The 11,273-nt window shown below is 40.3% G+C and overlaps 1 non-coding gene across 1 annotated transcript; it reads left to right on the top strand.

Annotated features, from left to right (window-relative positions):
- The first annotated feature begins 103 nt into the window (after window positions 1–103).
- Window positions 104–175, top strand: trnae-cuc (transfer RNA glutamic acid (anticodon CUC)). Its single transcript has one exon. It is a non-coding gene; the product is annotated as a tRNA-Glu (tRNA).
- Window positions 176–11,273: the final 11,098 nt, after the last annotated feature.

Genomic DNA, 11,273 nt, shown 5'->3' with positions numbered 1-11,273 from the left:
TAGCTAACGATAGACAACAGTATAATAAATACATAGCCATGCAGACATAGTGAGGATAGGATCAAAAACCTCAATTACATCAATGTCATTTACATGATATCAATCCCTGGTGGTCTAGTGGTTAGGATTCGGCGCTCTCACCGCCGCGGCCCGGGTTCGATTCCCGGTCAGGGAACATTTTTCACTAATTTTAAAAACACAACCATATTGCTGAGAAAAAGCAAAAAGGACAACGACATGTAAGACAACGTACTTTAAGAGAGAATCGTAAACATTTTGTTTGTCCAATTTTAACAATATTAATTATGGTTTTGTGGTATTTCCAAAACTTCAGTTGCATAATAAGGAAATTCTTCATTTGTTGCAGCAGTTTTCGAATAACTGCTCTGTTTCTTAGTCCCTTTAACTTCAGTCAGTTGCAGACGAGTAAACAGAACAACTTCACCATATTATCTTATCACCATGATTGCATTTTTAAAGCTTTGTTGCTCTTTTGAAGTATCAGTTCATAGTTTGATGTTTCCCCGAAGAACAATTTCTCTCACCCTTTTTGTGTGGTGAAGAGCTTGAATGCTGATCTTATTTTATTACATCTCTAAATAAACTGTAATTCGAAGAAAAAAGTACACGTGCGATATTGTCAAATGAATTACATAAAAAAACAGTGCAATCCTTTACAACATACAGCAAAAAAAAACAAAACAAAACTAAAACCAAGCTTAAAAACAAATTCTCATGAATTTTTCATCAGTTATACAGTTATACGTTGGTGGCAAAATAGTTCTTCGAAAGTAGAATTTTGATGTTAAGAGAGTGAGAGATATATAAAACTTTGCCAGTCTCAAGGGAAATTCCACAAGACATAGACTCTTGTCAGCCCTCATTACGATACAAGATTAAATCCAGTAAACTGAAATGAATAATTCATAATCAATCTGAGCCATACAAAAACGTGAAGCAAGATCCAGTAAAATAAAATGCTGTATGACTGATGCGACAGTGCAAATGGGCACGACGTAGTTGCATCACAGCAAATCAAGTGGTTGTCATTGGTTAGAACTGTCCCTGCTAATGAAATATTGAAATTAAATCTGAGGAAGAAATGCAGAATTCAATTGATAACGCTCCTGAGCCTCTCTGTACCGCTAGGTGGCGACATTTGACAACAAGTATAAAAACAAACAGGTTCTCAAAAGGTGAGGAAGGCACATTACAGTTCACTTATATTTGGATAGATATTTGATTCTATCTATGCCTTCTTTTTAAAAGTGGCTTCATAAATTAAAGAAAAGAAGAGATTCACAACCGTGTGTTTCAAGCGTAAAACGGAGACTGTTGTAAAAGTGTCTCAACACTTCCATTTATCCAACCCTCATTTATGATGTGAAATGTCATTTAGATGTAAATAAAGCTGTTTTCTACCATATTTGAAGTGAAGCTATATGAGTTAACGAAAAATTGTGTGTTTATGGAACGTTCTTACTCCAAGACGGGGACAGAGACAGAGACGCCGGCAGCCGGCCATGTGACTGGACCATCCAGGAGTTAACTAGTTGCTGTCTGACTATGTATCTTGGCATTTATTTTGACAAGCGCTATCATTGTGAGAGAGGAGATAAGTTGTCTTGGGGATCGCCATGGCGCCGGTGTGTCCCTCCTACGGCCTGTTCAGACTCTCATCGACTGCTCCACCCCCTCCTCTCCTTGTACCCTTTGTGAAGCAAAAGATTCTGGGGCACTGTTTCACTGGGAGCAGGGTTTGTGTTGGCAGGGACCCCGTGGTTCTGTGTATCATCTCCCCCTTCATGAGCATCAAAATGTCCATGTGACAGCAACAGGACAACCACCCTTTGTTCTGTTTAATTTCTTTTTTTAAAATCACTTTTCTTTTAAAATTTTAACTTCAGACTTTTCTTTAACAAAATTTTGAAAAAGGGTGGTCTATTTGTTTAATGCCTGAGGTAAGGTCAGTGGTTCATACGAGCTTAACATGGGGCTTAATATGCAGGAAACCCTGCATTCATGCATTTTGTGTTAAGAAGTGTTAATATATGTCAAAATGGTGTTTGCTAACAAGTGACTGAATGTAAACAGAAGTACAAAGCTAGTACTGGTGACATCGAAGTCAGCGGTGTAGTCCATTCATAGTATTCATGTTAGCTTTGTGCTTCCAGTATTTGCATATATTACCTCAGAATTCATAATACGGATATTTGTTTATCATGTTTATCTTGCAAAACAAAATGTGTAAGTCTGAAGTGTTGTTTGCCTCTTTTTTTTGGCAATAATCCAGTATTGAATATTAACATCTCCTTTTCGTTGAGGGAAACCATAACGACGCATGGAGTCGGTCCTAGCGCCACCCAGTGGCGACTATAAATGGCAAGGTTTTTCCACATCTTGACGTACTCACCCTGTAGTGGGCCAACCAGATCTATCAGATTTGATCAGAAATAACTTAAAACCTTAGAGATGCTTTTCTGTGAATACAAAGAGTTTCCATTAAAACTATTGACACGGTGAGATGATCAATTTTGGTAATAATTAATGGTTGCATTTTTTACAATAATTTATAATCTTTTGGGTTCCAAGAAGACTTTAAACAAATAGACCACCCTTTTTAGAAATTTGTTATTGACTTTTTTGTTAAGTCAGGGCAAATATAGACGATATCTTACTTGGATCTGTTGCCTTTACAAAGGTCTGACACAGGACAGGCCTTGAAGAGATCTAAAATCATTTTTGCTCAGACGTCATACACTTCTAGTTTAGACTACAACCGCTGATAAATCCAAGTACACTACGGCAGCGGGAAGCCACAGAACCTAAACACTGAAAACGCATTTATCACACAAATGATGATTGATAAGAAATATATACGGGGCTCATAATTCTTTCTAATGAAGTAAACCTGTGAAAGAATTGCAGCAATACATCAAAAACATCAGGTTTTATCTCTTGTTTATAAGAGGATATAAGGATTCTGACAGAATATTGTGCAAAAAGCCAATTAGGACAAGAAATCTTTCAAAAATAGTTAACAGAGCAAATGAGGGCAATAAATCTGCAGCAGGATTAAGATTCCTACTTGAAATCTTCAACAGCTGTTAGCTTTGAAAGATGTAGAAGTTCATATATCAAGCTGACACAAGAGGAAGAAAAAATATAGTCTTTAAAAAGTCATTGTTATAAAGTACAGTAAATATTTTGGTTACTTTTTTTTATTGTGTAAAATATTTCCTCATCTTCCCTCATTGGGTTCATTTAAACGCTGAATTCTTTTACACTTTTGTTGTTGTTGCTATGTTAAGCTAACTGGGACCCAAATGAGATGTAAGAAATGTGGGAGCTGAAAGCAGATATAATTTTTAAGATTATGACTATGAATCATATATCAAAACTGTCTAATACTGATGTAGATCAAATACCTGGGAGAGCACAGTGACCTTGATATAAATGGCTAACGTTTATGTGCAAAGCTAACTTGAGGTTAGCTAGTCTTTGTGGGTTTCAGCTTCCTACTCCACTCACGGAAGATAGAAGGGTATCTGTCTTCTTGTCTGGCTCTTAAAAAAGATGTTAACTGATATATTTCCCTTAAAAATGCTCCTACAAAGCTGCTATTTTTGAAAACTACATCTTGAGTGACGATATGCTAAGCTACATAAGTTATTGCATTTGATTAGCCAGTGCAGCAAAGGTTTCCGAGTTTAAACTGACCCAATTTAATAATCAACTCCACAACACAATTTACTGTTAGATCATGCAAGCTAACAAATTCGTCCTGATCTCACTTTTTTTTTAATTGTTGTAAAATTAAAAATTTAAATTTATTTTTTATTGCTCTAAATTTGCATGATTGAGATAAATGCCACTCCTTTGGTGGTCAAGAGGAGTACAGACAAGAATGACCTCCTAGGTTACTATGAAGCTAATGATCCCCCCACCCCCACTACCACAAGCACACACACACACACACACACACACACACACACACACACACACACACACACACACACACACTTACAGAGCACAGAGATAGACAGGGGAATGAAAGTGATGGCGATACGGCTTGAATGGGCTCTCTACTGTACACCATCCAGTGCCACTACACCCACTGTCAATCTGCCAACCCAGCAGAGGCGCTGCAGCACATGACCTTTGACCCCAGGAACTAAACAGCAGGCAAAAGGTTATCAGTGTTGGCGTTCTGGGTCTTGGACAGCACAAGAAGATGTACTTTAAATAAGAATGATGGAAACCTGAAGGAAAAGTATACATATATATGTGTGTGTGTGTGTGTGTGTGTGTGTGTGTGTGTGTGTGTGTGTGTGTGTGTGTGTGTGTGTGTGTGTGTGTGCGTGTGTGTATATCTATATATATTCTCAGTTATAAGCTAATATTTAATGTATTCATTAATTGTAGACCTTTGCCAGCGGAATCGGTATTCTCTCTCTCTCTCTCTCTCTCTCTCTCTCTCTCTCTCTCTATATATATATATGGAGAATATCACCCTCTGGAGCACACTCTCATTAGTGTTTTTGGATCACATGACTGTGGTAGAGGAGCAAACAGTGCATGGTTGTTTACCCTGCTTATCAGTGGTGTTGTAACAAGTAGAGGAACACACAGGCTGAACACGCACATAGGCTAAGAAACCTTATATCAAGCAAAGCAAAAAATAATGTAAAGAGATGTACGAGATTGCATCGATTCCACTGGCAAAGGTCTACAATTAATGAGTACATGAACTATTAGCTTACATAACTGAGAGCACTCTTTCACTCTCTTCTGATCTCATCTGTCTTATAAAGAGGCTTGTTGTACAGTAATAATCAGTTTTCAGAAGAAAAAAAAAATCATGCGGCAGCAAAACTGGCCAATAAATAACAGCTATAAATTTCTGTATGACTTATGAGTGTGTGTCTGAATTTATGATTGTGCGATAAGTCAACATTTTATGTACTATAGAAGTAATATTCCTCTGAGAAACAAAAGATATGAATGCTGCGTCTGCAAGATGTGTGTTCTTTTTGATGTATGTGTGTGTGTGTGGGTGCGTGCATGTGTGTGTGCATACATACACTCCCACTCTCACACTCAGACTCTGCTTAGTCCAAGCCAGCGCCACATCAGTCCATCATCACAGATATGGCTTTGCAGTTAGATAGCAGGTCTGGCGGCGCACAAGACATTTTGTCCACTCTGTCATGTTTACTTATAATGATAAGCTTTGATGGATTCCCCGTAAGCTATAGAAGCCACAGCGCGCGCACACGCACACACACACACACACACACACACACACACACACACACACACACACACACACACACACAAACACTCTTTATTTGCACATTTATACTTTTGCACACTAGAGAAGCATAAAAAGGGGGTTCCAGCATGTGGGGAGAAAGCAGGCGCCTGTTGAAAATAAAGTGAACTCCAAATTAAAAAATCTCTTGATGGCAAACATACACTCATAAGACAAAGCAGACTCCCTATAAGGCTAAAAGTTAAACTTAGAAATTTTACACTATTCAAAGTTTAGCCAAAAAGCTGTCAGATAAAAGGAGTGGATTTTTTTTTATTTTATTTTTTTTAAGAAATGGGTTCTTTGAGAAAACAGAAACTTTTTAAAAATAAAAGTTTAATCTCTTTTTATTCTAAAGACCAAAATCGTTGGAAGAAGACGATTCCAGTCCAGGTGCTTCGGTCTCAGTGATGAGTCGACTTCTTGATTGGGTGCTCTGTGATCTGTTGGTTGGCCTGCACAGTGTCCACTGGTTTACTTTAGACTGGCATCTGGCCAGACCACCACAACAGATCTGGACCAATTAAAAAGACTAATGAGGCATTCTGTTATCATGTCACTCAGAGGGAAGAGATGAGGCATGGACACGGAGAGCATGGCACACTGCTGGTAGAAGGGTCCGCTGACACTTGTTTAATTACATGAAAAACAACACTGCTGTTGCCTATTGAAAGGGAACTTCCCTGTTTTAGTTTTGCAATCATGTAGCTTCATCAGACAGAGCGAAAAAAAGGAGGACAAGCATGTTTATGCCTCTTGGTTTCTATCCATCCCAAATATCCACTGGGACTCAAGGATGAACTGAATGAATTTGGAAGGTCAAAGGTCAATGTCACTTTACATGAACGCGACATAACTGTAACACCTTCAAGAAACTTCTTTAAATGAGGTGAAAACCTCTGTGGGACCAAAGGGTGAACTGAAAAGATTTTGACGGTCAAAGGGCAAGGGCACTGTGACACGCCCACAGCGCGGAGGAATATAATCACAGTGAATACTATAGTTTGAAATGATTTAAATCTCCTGAACTCATGTAAAATGTACCACAAAACTACTGTCTTTGGTCTTGTGTGTGATCTGTCTTCATTGGAATTGGAGAATTTACATGTTGCCAGCAGCACCAACAACAACAACGGTGCGTGTGGACTGAAATTTTCAGCCTCGGCATTCAATGCTGAATTTACATTCCATATATTATAGGTGACGACTTAATTTTTTTCATCCACACTTTGGAAGTTCCCAATCCAACACTGGTGCCAAACTCATGCTTGTTCAGTGTGCTTCTTCTCATGCATCAAACTATTCTTGAGAGTGCACCTCAAGTTCATCTCCTGTTGTTTTTCCTTCCTCGCCAGCTCAACTCCACCTCCCTGAAACTTATTTTGCAGTTATTTACACCCAAGGCCACTGTGGCCACTAGTGAAATTTAGGGAGTCAGACAAAGAGAGTGAGAAATAAAAATGACAGCTAGAGGAGCTCTGAAACAACGGTCTCCTTCTTACTCTACATCTCACCCCTCCTCGGCCTCTGTCAAGGCCAGTCTTTTGTTCCTCCTACTTGCTCGACTGAGAAAGGTCAGAGTGAGAAAGAGCAATAGTCAAACACACACACACACACACACACACACACACACACACACACACACACACACACACACACACACACACACACACACACACTAATCCGGAACTGACCCACCACAACCGTTACAAATCTTCTTCGTCTTATCGAGGACAACACACAGATAAGTGTCTCCACTCCCCATCCGACAGATCCATCTCAGACAGCATCTGAGATGAGCGTAGGAAGATGTGAAAATGTACGCGTGAGGAACAGGCAGATTGATGCTTCCATTCCCTCCCGTTACTGTAAATGTGTCAAACTAGAATTAAGTGGCCGAACAGGAGGTTTTGGTAGATATTCTGATTGTGAGGGATGATAATTAACAAGGTTTAGATGACATGGGTGGGTGTTTTTTTGAGGGGGGAGTGCTGCACCTGCAACTAATGATGTGAAACTTGCCAACTTCATCTGTGGCAGCCTGCTCACTCCCCCGCCAGAATCAGACTTGGACCCAGCGACCTGGTGCGCGTGCACGCACACGCACACGCACACGCACACAAACACACACACACACACATACACACACGCACACACTCATTGACACCTGGATGGAATTTCTTTAAACTTGGTTCAAATGTCCACTGAGATTAAGGTATATGAACTCAAAAGATTTTGGTGGTCAAAGGTCAAGGGGGGAGGTCACCTCACATAAGCGCCAACTCTCTGAAACACCTGGAGAGAATTTCCCAGCATTTGCCGCAATGGGACTCAAGGATGAACTGAAAACACCTCAACGATCAAAGGTCACTGTCACCTCGCGCAAACGGCATATCTTGGTAATTGGTACATTTACTACAAACATCTACTAGGACTCAAAAATGACTTTCGTAATCAAAGGTCGCTGTCACCTCACAGGGTGACATACCTCTGGAAATTTCTCCAAAACTTTCCACAAACGTCCAACGGGACTCAAGGATGAACTACAACAGTTTGGTGGCCACTGTGACAGACACCCATCGCGAGCGTACAACTGAGCTGCTGTGTTCCTATAGTAGTAAACGTTCTGGCCTCACGCGTGAGGAAGGGAAGTGTTCCAACACTTGAGGCTAAGTGTCTCCTTAACCTAGTCGCAGGCAATCAATTCCCTCATTTCTCCTCTGGTGAATTTATGCCTCGTGGACTAAAACCAACTCTGACATCATAACCTGTCAACTATATGGAGACACATGAGCTAAGAAGTGACCTCAGCTTCATCATCACCCTAAATGACATCGCTCTGAAGAACATCTGATATCCAGTTTTATCAGCATTCTTGGGATATTAGTGTTTTGAAAGTGAGACTAATTTATGAAGTGACCCACTGAACTTTTGTTGAGTGGAAGCCATTGGATGTTGAAATATTGTGACAATAATGATAAACAGTTATGTGGCTACCTTGGGACAAATGAGGCAAAAAAAAGAAGAAGAAGAGGCTATTTCTGAAGAGGGGAATGAGAAGATCCGAATATTGAGATATTCACTCGTTGGGAATTTTGATAAGGAACAGCTCATTAACTGCAGAATTTATATCTGTTGTGGAGATGTTTATTTAAGACATGCTCGTTTACAGTGTGTTTGAAATGTTTAATCGGCATCTTGGGAAATCTGGAAAAATGTTCGTAGCGGAGACAAACAGATATAGCGCACATCCTCACCTCGGTGGGTGTTTTCATGTGTGTGCTCGTGGTGGACGTGCAGGGTCACCGTGTTAAGGTGGGTTGGGTCCACAGTTCCCACAGCCTGTGTGGAAGCAGCCTCTGCTGCGCTATCAGCCTCCGTCTCCGGCTCCAGCAACAGTGGGCCCCCTGACGTCAGCCTTGTCCTGATAACGGGGTCCACTGCCGGCTGGAGAGGAGAGAGGAGGAGGAGGAGGTGGTGGTGGTTGGAGATCGAGGGATGAGGTGGAAGGAGAGCGGCCAGCAGGGAGGGAGGGAATGGGGTTACACTAACAGAGCCAGTGGTGGATAAGACCCTCAGGCAGATAAGACAGAGCAGTATGTGGAGCCTCTTTTGTTTTCCACTGCTCCTCCTGTCTGGTGGCATCTCCCCTCTCTTCTCCGCTAACATTCCCTCTCTCTCTCTCTCTCTCTCTCTCTCTTTGTCTCTCTCTCTGTCTGCATTTTCAACTCAGTTTAACTTTTTTCTCCATCCCAACAGAAATATTCCTCCTGTTATCCGACATTTGCTCCTGGATTGAGGTGCAGTTTCTATTCTCTGAAGCAGCAGAGTTGTTGTTTTTTTTGACAAGCCATCACATCCTCTTTCAACATTTTCACCACAGCGACACCTCTTTCACCCTAAACTCTGCATGACCTCCTCATAGACACCAATTGTTTTGATGATGTCATCTCACCTTTACCTAACCTGAGTCTTGCCCCTAAATTGCTCCTCCACGTGCAAACAAAGGGTTTTCCCTCGAACCGCCACATCGCACTGCAACTAAGCCTCATGTGTTAGTCCATTAAACACTGGCTTTGTATGTGTGTGTGTGTGTGTGTGTGTGTGTGTGTGTGTGTTCCCTATTTGTTCTTCAGGCCTCGGCTAGCTAGCGGACTTTGGCCACTGCTTATCACAAGGGAGAGGTCCTGGGATCCCTGAGTCTTCACTGCTAAAAATACATTCGCAAAAGCTCACACACCATCAGGCACTTTTAGTATCATTGGGCATCTCACTATGAGGCCAATTGAACTGGCTGATAAGTGGTTGCACATGTAGCCTGCGTGCAGACAAGTATATGACGATAATTCATAAAGACGCACATCGATTGTTTGTTATTTTTTAGTTGCACCAACCAACACCCTGTGGTGGAATTTCAAATATTAGCATACAAACGTCAAAGAAATATTCAAACGTTTGCGTGAGTGAGTTTAAGTAGCTTAACAAACAGAGGAGAGAATCGTTACAAAAGAGGTTTTGATCATTTAATTCTTATCATCTGTAATTGAGTGTTGCGCGACGTGTTTGCGCTGCTCTTCAAACAACCAAAAAGTCCAATTCAGCACTTGAGCCCATCACATATGAGAAACTGCAACTGAGAGTTAATAATTTATTCAAAACTGCACCGGTGATTAATGGTGTGTGCACGCGCGCGCGTGTGTGTGAGTGTGTGTAAACGTGTGTGCCAGTTAAAAAGAGAGAGAAAGGTGTGTGTTTCCGAGTGTCTCACTGAGAGAAATCCTCAGTATGACTCTGTGACCTTACCTGGTCAAACACACTTAATCTGCAAGCATAACATGAAGATACCTAAGAATAACACACACACACACACACACACACACACACACACACACACACACACACACACACACACTCAAAATCTGTGAATTTTAATGGAACTTTATATGGATACTTTACCTCCTTGATGAAATTTATGTATCCAGTAGCTCACATAAATCATAAAATATACATAAAAAATAACACTACAATGTTCTTCATTGAAAAATTAATTCTTATTTTATTATCTTTAATTAAAGTAGCAGTTTCGATTTTTCACCCTGCTAGGCTGCTAACCACCAGAAGCTATTTCTTACATGAAATCCCACATAAAACCATATTGGTTATCATGATGTTTTTGCATGTTTGTGTGTGGACTTAACAAATAAGGTTATTAATCATTAGATGCTTGGTTGAGTACATACATTTTTGAACGTCTTTATACAGAGATTGTTGAGGTGTTTGCTTTCTACATGTTAAATTAAATCAAGCTACTGTCATTTATCTCTGGGGAGTTCCCCTCATGTCATCGTATTCCTTTAACTTCTCAAAGCCGGAGCTGGTTGAATCCAAACCAAATATCTGTGGTGGTACTGCTTACGATTATTAAAATCTGTAATTCATATTCAGCTCTGCCCTCTGGCTGCCTAGTATTTGAAGTCCTTTATATAAAGTCTGAATTAGGAAATACTGCTCATGGCTGATGGCTGGTAAATGTTACAGCTGGACACAAGTGTACTTAGAGGTCCGTTTACATCATGATTACAAATTTTTCATGTTGTACTTCATATTGATTCATTCAGCCTTCCTGCTCTCTGTGATTCCTCGGGATTTAAATACAGGTTGAATGAATAAATGTGAAAATCGTGTTTTCAACTGTAGTTGAAAATGGATATCAGTCTGACAACAAACTCCATCGTGAGGCTTAGAATCATCAAAATATCAACCATTTCAATATAAACATCCTCTGTCATTATTCTATGAAAAATCAACCTTGTGCTCACATTGAGCTCGGTTGAATATTTCCTTTATTGTCATCTTTGCTTATGCACTTGCAGACACACCAACAACAAAAAAACGGTACTTCGTTTACCGTAAAGACAATAAAAAAGTCAAGTTAATGAATGGAAGTCTGAAATGAATC

The sequence above is a fragment of the Aulostomus chinensis genome, chromosome 20 (genome assembly GCF_037954235.1).
Source record: "Aulostomus chinensis isolate RoL2024-O1b breed Wild chromosome 20, RoL_Achi_v1.0, whole genome shotgun sequence".
Taxonomy (NCBI): Eukaryota; Metazoa; Chordata; class Actinopteri; order Syngnathiformes; family Aulostomidae; genus Aulostomus; species Aulostomus chinensis.
Note: the sequence above shows the minus strand (reverse complement) of the source record. Positions and strands in the feature narration are given on the sequence as shown.